Genomic DNA, 10,232 nt, shown 5'->3' on the forward strand with positions numbered 1-10,232 from the left:
CCGTCCAGCCGGCCAGAGGATGATGGTAGGTGGGTAGTGGTTTCCCTAGAGGTGGAGGCTAGCCAGGTAGTGCTTCAGCGAGGTTCTATGCCTTTCCATCCAGACCAAATGCAGTAGCCTCAGATGCCATGATCACAGGTATTATTTCTGTCTGCAGTAGGGATGTTTCGATACTATTCGATCCAGGGTCTATATATTCATATGTTTTTTCTCTATTTACTCCTTATTTGGATGTCTCTCGTGAGTCCTTGGGTGTTCCTGTATATGTGTCCATGCCAGTGGGTGATTCTATTGTTGTGGATCGGGTTTATCGATCATGTGTTGTGACTTTCTATGGTTATGAGACCAGAACAGATCTTATGTTACTCGATATGACCGACTTTAAGGTCATCCTTGGCATGGATTGGTTGTCTACGTACCATGTCGTTCTAGATTGCCATGCTAAGACTGTTACCTTGGCGATGCCAGAGTTTCCTCGATTGGAGTAAAGGGGTTCATCTACCAGTACGTCTAGTTGGGTTATATTTTTCTTGAAGGCTTGACATATAATCGAGAAGGATTGTATGACCTATCTAGATTATGTTTGGGATACTGTTGTGGAGACCCCCACGATTGATTCAGTGGCCGTGGTGCGGGAGTTCTCCGATGTATTTCCTTTTGATCTACCTGGCATGCCACCAGATCATGATATCGATTTCTGTATTGATTTGGCGCCAAGCAACCAACCTATCTCTATCCCACCATAGGAGTTGAAGGAGTTGAAGGAACAGCTTGAGGAGTTGCTCGTGAAGGGGTTCGTCAGGCCGAGTGTATCGCCTTGGGGTGCACCAGTATTGTTTGTAAAGAAGAAGGATGGGAGTATGTGGATGTGCATTGATTACCGCTAGTTGAACAAAGTTACCATTAAGAATAAGTACTTGTTGTCGCGCATTGATGATGTTTTTGATCATTTACATGGTGTTAGGGTGTTCTCTAGATCGACTTGAGGTCTGGGTATCATCCGCCAAGGATTCGAGCTTTGAATGTTCTAAAGATGGCTTTCCGAACTAGATATGGGCATTATGATTTTCTAGTGATGTCCTTCGGCTTGACTAACGCCCCGGTAGCATTTACGAATTTCATGAATTGGTGTTCAGGACATATATTGACTCATTTGTCATTGTCTTCATTGATGACATATTGATCTACCCGTGTAGTATGGAGGAGCACGAGCAGCATTTGAGAGTTGTGCTTCAGACCTTGCGAGAATAAAAGTTATATGATAAGTTCTCCAAGTGAAAGTTCTTATTATACTATGTGGCATTCTTGGGGCATGTTGTATCAGGTGAGGGTATTAAGGTAGATCCCAAGAAGATTGAGGAAGTTCAGAATTGGCCTCGTCCTACCACGACGACTGAGATCATGAGTTTCTTGGGGCTAGCAAGTTATTATCGTCGATTTGTGGAGGATTTCTCGTCCATTACAGTTCATTTAACTAGATTGACCCAGAAGGGTGCTCCGTTTAGATGGTCCGAGGATTGCAAGGCGATCTTTCATAAGCTCAAGACTGCATTGATTACAGCACTGGTGTTAGTGCTGCCCTCCAGTTTAGGGATGTATGTTGTGTATTGCGACACTTCACGCGTTGGCTTGGGTTGTGTATTGATGCAGAAAGGGCGAATTAGTGCTTATGCTTCACGTCATCTGAAGCCCCACGAGAATAGTTACCTCATACATGACTTGGAGTTGGCCGCGATAGTTCATGCCCTCAAGATCTAGAAGCATTATCTTTATGGGATGTCGTGTGAGGTCTACACCGATCATCACAGTTTGCAGCATTTGATTAAGTAGAGGTATCTTAATTTGATGCAGCGCAGGTGGCTTGAGTTACTAAAGGATTATGATATTACTATCCTCTATCATCCGGGCAAGGCGAATGTGGTTCGGATGCCTTGAGCAGAAAGACTGAGAGTATGGGTAGTTTGCCATTCATTTCAGCAGAGGAGAGGCCATTGGCTTTAGACATTCAGTCCTTAGCTAACAGACTTGTGACGTTGGATATTTCATAGCTCAGTCGAGTTCTGGCATATGTTGTGGCTCAGTCTTCTTTATTTTAGCAGATCAAGGCTTGTCAGTATGATGATCTGCACTCGCTAGTTCTTAGAGAGACGGTGCTACAGGGTGGTACCAAAGAGGCTACTATCAGTGATGATGGTGTTCTACGGATTCAGGGTCGCCTATGTGTTCCTAATATTGATGGCCTGAAGGAGACTATTCTAGATGAGGCACACAATTCATGATATTCTATTCATCTAGGTGCTACGAAGATGTATCGTGACCTAAGGCAGAATTACTGGTGGTGGCGGATGAAGAAGGACATAGTAGCGTATGTGGAGAGATGTCTAAATGGCCAGCAGATTAAGTATGAGCACTAAAGGCCAGGTGGCCTACTTCAGCAGATGGTTATACCAGAGTGGAAGTGGGAGCACATCATTATAGACTTCGTAGTTGGGTTGCCACGGACTTTGAGGAAGTTTGATGCCATTTAGGTCATTGTCGACTGGCTAACCAAGTCGGCGCAGTTTATTCCTGTTGTGACTACCTACTCTTCAGAGAGGTTGGCCCAGATTTATATTCAGGAGATTGTTCGGCTGTATGGTGTGCCTATTTCCATCATTTCAGCTAGAGGACCTCAGTTCACTTCACATTTTTTGAGAGCAGTACAGAGTGAGTTGGGTACCGCGTAGAGCTCAGCATGGCTTTTCATCCGCAGACTGACTGGCAGTAGGTGCGAACAGTTCAGATTCTAGAGGATATTCTCAGAGCATGTGTGATTGACTTATGAGGGCAGTGGGATCGATTCTTACCTTTGGCCGAGTTTGCTTATAACAACAGTTATCAGTCCAGCATCGAGATGGCTCCATTTAAGGCCTTGTATGGTTGGCGATGTCATTCCCCTATCGGTTTGTTTGAGTTTGGCGAGACCGAGTTATATGGTACTGATTTGGTAAAGTATGCCTTGGATAAGGTAAAGTTGATTCAGGAGAGACTCGCACAGCTCAGTCCAGACAAAAGAGTTACATAGATCAGAAAGCCCGTGATTTATCATTTATGGCAGGCGAGAAGGTTCTCTTGAAAGTCTTGCCGATGAAGGGTATCATAAGATTTGGAAAGAAAGGCAAGCTGAGTCTGAGGTTCGGAGCTAGTTGAAGAAGTTTGAAGTTCATAAGTTGATTAATTTGGTTTTAGGGTACGATTCTTAGTTTCGATATTGTTTTATGTGTTTCAAGGCTTCGAGTAGGTCCGTATTGTGTTTATGGGCTTGTTGGTGCATTTGGATGGGGTCCGGGGTGGCTCAGGTGTGTTTCAGACCACCCGGAGTTAAGTCAAAATTTCAGAAAAATCTGCTACTAGTTTTCTCCTTCGCGAACGCGGAAGATGTCTCGCGTTCGCGTAGAAGGAATTGGAGACTGAGACATTGTGTGCTTCGCGTTCGCAAAGACCCGGTCGCATTCGTGAAGGTTAGAACGCGTTCGCGAAGGTAAGGCTGGGTTAGCCTTCGCGATCGTGACGCGTTCGTGTAGAGCTTTTCTAGGCATGGTAGACTTTTGCCTTCGCGATCATGAGGCCCCTTTTGCGATCACGAAGAAGGAATGTCTAGGCAATGACTAGTTTTAAAAACGGGACTTAGGCCATTTTCTTCTTCTCTTGGCCGATTTTGGAGCTCTTGGAGGGGGATTTTTCATCTAGCATTTTAAGGTAAGTGATTTCTACCCAATATAAATCTAATACATAGATTATGGGTAGATTTTAACATAAAAATTGTAGAAATTATGGGATTATGTTGAAAAATATAGATTTTGGTAAAAATGAGATTAGAACGCGAAATTGACTATGGAATTGAGTATAAATTATATATTTGAGTTCGTAAGGTTATGGGTAATATTTATCTATAAAAAAATTTAAAAACCGGGCATGTGGACCTGGGGTAACCGTTAGGAAATTTCCAAATTCGGTTGGGTAATTAGTCTAATAGATGAATTCTGAACTTTTGAATATATATTGATTAGTTTGTAGAACTTTTGACTAGTTTCGGGTTGCTCGGCATTATTTTAAGGATATTAGTATGGTTTGAGGACCAGGAAGAGGATTTGGAAAGGAGATAAGTTTCTTGCTTAACCTTGTAAGTGAAAATTTTTCCCCCTATGTGTTTAAATGGTTAATTGTTATTAATTATGGGTGCTACGTACGCACGAAGTAATGAGAGTCCGTAGTATCTAAAATAATTCTTATGTCCTGATAGACATAGGACTTTACCATGCCATACTTGTACTATTTGAACCCAACTTGTTAGTTTAATTACTTGAATTTATAATTGAAATGTAATTTAGAATTTTGTGAGACCGAGCTTCATTATCTTGAGTTTTGGCGGAATACTTGATTGTTGGTAGAAATTATGCCTTCTTTGAGTACTATTCTTGTGTTACAGTCGTTAACCGTAGCTTGTAGAGTTCCTCTATTCATATGGATCGGGTCGAACGCTTCGGCAGTATATATATGAGATGCATCTATGCTTCGCGTCGGTCGACTCTCGGCAGTGTACACGATTATTCTAGATCGGGTCGTACGATCTCGGCATAACTCATGCGTAATATCGCTAGGAGTCTGGTTACACTTAATATTTCCTTCATGACTTGAGAATTGATAATTACTTGCTGGATCTTATTTGTTGAAGTTGGTATGTGATAATTTTGATTTGAAATTGCTATTTTGTTAAAGAATCGTTTATTTATTATTTCCCCATTCCATTGTTAATGTTGTATTTCATGTTTATTTATAATTTCTGCTTTTTATTTATTGATCACTAGTAAGTGTCGATGTCGACCCCTCGTTACTACTTCTTCGAGGTTAGACTAGATACTTAGTGGATGTATGATGTTTATGTACTCATGCTACATGTCTGCACAAATTATGCAAGTACTGAGGCAGGTACATCTGGTACTTGTTCGGGCGCGCATCTACATTACCTAGAGGCCTAGTGGTGAGTTGCTCCCCCTTGCCCTGATTTGCAGCACCCGGTGTCTCCTTCCTGTTGTATTTATTATTCCTGTATATTTTATTTCAAACAGTAGTTGTAGTGGTTTGTAAATTCTACTAGATTGCTCGTGCACTTGTGACGCCGGATTTTTAGAAATTTCTAGTAGATATTTATGGGTTTTGCCTGTTAATATCACCATTTCACTCTTATTTTTATTTCTATGCTTTAAATCACCATGGCCTTTTATACTTGTTTTCTTTGTTAAATAAAATCCATGACTTAGAAAGTAATAAAATAAATAATTAGATGGATTTGTTCAACGTTGGCCTGTCTAACGGCGATGTTAGGCATCATCACGACCTATAGTAAGAAATGGGTCATGACATATCCTGTTACTTGATCAATCAGAGTTCATCAGTTTCATTGGAGTTTGATATCCCAAAGAGAGTTTGGCCCAACAAAGAGGTGTCCTACTCGCATATGAAGGTAATCGGTTACAGAGCTTTTGTACATATACCGAAGGAGTATAGAACAAATATGGATGATACATTTCTTGCATATTCATTGAATATGGATTTGAAGAGTTTGGGTATAGATTGTGAGATCCTGCAAAGAAAAAGTCATCAGAAGAAGAAATGTAATCTTTCGAAAAAGTGAAGTAGGAACTGTTGATGATCAGAAAGAGAAGACCAAGAAAAAGAATGGTATAACTCCTAACCTTGTTACCATTCCTTCTACTTCTAACCATCTCCCACAAGTGCAGAAAGTATGATCGACGAAGTTGCCGAGCAAGGGAAACAACTTAACAAGGTTGTTGAGAAGGGGGAGCAACTTGATGATGATATCGAGCAAGTGGAGTACCCTACTCAGGAAGAAGGACAACCTCAACATCTAAGGAGATCAGAAAGGCCAAGGTTAGTGTCATGCAAATATCCTTCCACATAATATGTCCTCATCACTGATGAGGGGAAGCCAGAAAATCTTAAGGAGATGTTATCTCATCCAGAAGTGTATGAAAGCCATGTAATAAGAGATGAAATCTCTATAGAAAAATAGCATGTACAAATGCAAATGGATCTTTAAACTCAAGAAAGATGGAAATAGCAAGCTGGTCAGATACAAAACTCGAATGGTGGTAAAAAGCTTCGAACAGAAAAAAGGTATTAATTTTGATAAACTTTTCTCAGTTGTTAAAATAATTTTTGTTCGAACAATTTTGAGCTTAGCAGCTAGCCTAGATCTTGAAGTGGAGTAGTGAAATGTGAAAACTACGTTTCATCACGGAGATTTGGAAGATGATATATATATATATAGAGCAGCTAGAAGGATTTGAAATAGCTGAAAAGAAACACATGGTGTGCGAATTGAATAAGTTTTTATGGGTTGAAGCAGGAACTATGGCAGTGGTACATGAAATTTGATTCATTCATAAAAAGTCAAGCATACACAAAGACCTTTTTAGATCCTTGTATATACTTCAAAAGATTTTCTGACAATAACATTATTATTACATTGTTGTTGTACATAAATGACATGTTAATTGTAGGAAAAGACAAGGAGATGATTGTAAAGTTAAAGGGAGATTTGTCCAAGTCATTTGATATGAAATACTTGGGCCCAACACAACAAACTCTAGGGATGAATATTATTCGAGAGTAAACATGCAGAAAGTTATGGCTATCTCATGAGAAGTACATTGAACGTGCACTGGAACGCTTCAATATGAAGAGTGTTAAGCCAGTTAACATACCTGTTGTTGGTCATCTGAAGTTGAACTAGAAGATGTGTCCTACAACAAAGGAGGATAAAGAGAGCATGACCAGATTTCCTTATTCTTTAGCAGACGGAAGCTTGATATATGTAATAGTATGCACCAGACCAAATATTGCTCATGAAGTTAGTGTTGTTAGAAGGTTCCTTAAAAATCTTGGAAAAGAACACTGGGAAGCAGTCAAGTGGATATTCAAGTACCTAGCCGAAGAATGTTTATGTTTTGAAGGATCTGATCCAATCTTGAAGGGCTTTAATTCTGGCGTAACAGTCTAGAATGTAAAAAAATATATTACAACCGCCTAACATAGGGGACAAGGTAAGGTAAACTCGGCCAAAATATGAGTCCTGAAGGGATCGTTTACACGGATGCTAATATGATATGTGATCTTGATAATCATATATTTACTACTAGAAACCTATTCATTTTCAGGGTAGCTATATCATGGCAGTCGAAGCTGCAGAAGTGTGTCACACTCTTTACAACTGAAGCAGAGTATACTAATGTTATTGAAGCTGGAAATGAGATGGTATGGCTGAAACGGTTTCTTTAAGAACTTGGATTGCATCAAAACGAATATATAGTCGATTGTGACAGTTAAAGTAAAATAGACTTGAGCAAAAACACCATGCATCATGCAAAATAATGGAAGAATTATATGATATAGAAGTTGATATAGTAATCAATTTTATCTGGACAACAAAAGAGGAACATGTTGCTTAAAAATATTATGGCTGGACCCTAATCTCTGGGTTGCCTACATACCTCTGGTTTTATGAAAATCATGACGCGTGTAGTTCTATCCGAGGGCGAATGATATCCTCGAAGCAATGTATGAGCAGTTATAACTTCAAAAAAGGGTATATAAATAGAGGCCTTGAATAGAAAGAGTGCTAGGATTTAGTGCTAGAAAGAGTGCTAGGATTGAATAGAAAGGGGTGTAGTGCTAAAGCGAAAACAAAAGCGAGGATTGCTTCAGTTTGACAGGACGACTGCCTTCATATCTTACCAGCAAAACATAAGCATCTCTAAACACTAATAGTAACAAAATAAGCGGGATTGTATCATGATGATAAAAATTGCAAATATTTATACACGATGTAATTTCCTTTGGACCATGAGAGGTGGATGATGTCCTTGGGCTATGACGTCCTGGGCCATGAAGCGCATAATGGAGAATTTGCAGGCCATGAAATGGTGTCTTTAGGCTATGAAGATGGTGTCTTCAAACTATGACGCCTTTAAATAATGATGTGCAAAGTTGGATCCTTAATCCATGAAATAATGTTTTTAGGCCATGAAAATGGTGCCTTAAGACTATGGCACCTTCGGATTATGCAATAATTATGAGTTAGGGAAAGCATATATGTCTGCTTAGAAGATCATTGCTCGAGTTGTCATCCACTTCAGAGAAGCTAATGCACTCACTTTGATATTGGTTTTTGAGACTCCCCTCCTTCCACTACTAGAAAATGGCTATTTTCTAGCTGCCAAAAATGGTCGGAATGCGGTCAGAAAATGTTAATTTTTGATTACATTCATACCGAAAAATCGTAGTCGCAAAATAGCTGGTCTAAAATAGTTTGCGACTGAATCGATCCGTAATTTGCGATTACAGCAGTCGCAAAGTCAAAATAAAAAAACGACTAATAAATGTCGCCAACTGTCTGACTGATGCGGCCGTAATTGATTTAATTTAAATTTAAATTTTATATTAGCTTTCCCACTACTTCGGTCACAAACGGTATATATAATTATAATTTTCTTTATTCTTTCTCACCGGAGTGGTCGCAAATAATATTAAGTATTTTTATTTTATTTGAGTTTTTCCACTATTGTGGTCGTAAAATTAAATTAATATTATTTATTTATTTATATTTTCCACTACTACGGTCACAGACCTAATTTAATATTATTTTTTTAATTTAATTTTCTCACTACAGTATAAAATATAACATTATATAACCAATTCAAAAAACAACTCGAAATAAAAAATCAAAGAGAAAATTAAGAAAAGTAAGAACCACGGATTCCAACATGAACACATAAAAACTGCCTTCTAATGAAATTAAAATTACCCATTTAAAGATTGTGCCTTAGAACTGAAGATGGAAAAAATAAACAGAAAAAGGAATAACAAACTTACTCGTATGAGGATATGAGAAGAAAGAGAGAGAGCTGAGTAGTGATTAGTGATTTACCTCGTCAGTCGCATAGGAGGAGTGGACGAGAGATCGAAGAACAACAGCTTCAAGGGTGAAATATCGGTCGAGTAGAGAGAGATAGAGGAAATTGGGGAAATAGGATTTTGACTTGAAATATTAGATTAAGGTTATTGACTATTGCTCGCAAACTCACTTAAATATTCTTTTATCATTTTAATTTAAATTTTGCGAACGATGCGGTCGCTTAGTGGGTCAATTGATATTTTTGACTTTTTAATGTTTGACCGAACCGGTCGCAAAAGTGAAGGAGGGAAATTGGCGCGCTGTTTTCCCACTACTTTTGTCGAAATAATAGTCGATTTTCTTTTTATTTTATTTTTAAGTAATAAAAATTCAATTTTTTTTCGATTACTGCGGTTGCAAAAGCAGTCCCATTAGCGACGGCTTCATTTTCAATCGGAAATTTCGGTCACAAATTGATGTTTTTCTAGTAGTGTTCAGTAACCATTTATTTTTGGAAGCAGCTTCATCATACATCGAGCACATAATGGGATACAGTTACACGACCACATTCAGGTCTCCTTTTTAGGTAAACTTTGAGATCTTTGTTGCTATGTCTCCCCAACCCTTGTTTGGAGCTAGTTCAAGAACTACAACGCCTGATCTCCTTTCCCCTTATACTGCCACGATAATAATGAATCTGCCATAACTATTGTACTTTTGAAAACTAAGTAGTTGTGTAAATGGTCTTTTAAATCTCCAATAGTTATTCCCCCAGTCTATAATAAGTGATTTTTGGGCCTTTGGCACGCCCCTTAAGAAAATACTAACTCCTAAAAGAAAGGGACTTGACTAAATTACCCTTAATTAAAATTTATATATTGTTAACTTGACACATTGGGATATGTAAATAAGGGTAAATTTGCAAAATTAAAGTTAACACATTCTTGGTTATGTAAAAAGGACACTCATTTTGAATCAAAATAAGGTCAAAAAGGCACTTATTATAGAACGGAAAGAGTATATTTTTCTCTATGGCTTCTGATGGCAATAAATGGCATATCCAAAGCAAAGCCTTCTTGTTGATTGTCATTATGTAAATTAAATTTCTCTTCCTCTCCACCCGGTTATGCCACTTTTCTAACCCGGAAAAATTCTCTGTGATATCGAAAGATTTACCCCGCGTTGAAATATATTGTATTAACCATGTTATGTTGATAGCGAACCATCTTTTTAATCAATCAAAAAAGCTTGAAGGAGAAGTCCCTCACTCCCTAAG

This window comes from Nicotiana tabacum, chromosome 24 (assembly GCF_000715075.1).
Source record: "Nicotiana tabacum cultivar K326 chromosome 24, ASM71507v2, whole genome shotgun sequence".
Lineage (NCBI taxonomy): Eukaryota > Viridiplantae > Streptophyta > Magnoliopsida > Solanales > Solanaceae > Nicotiana > Nicotiana tabacum.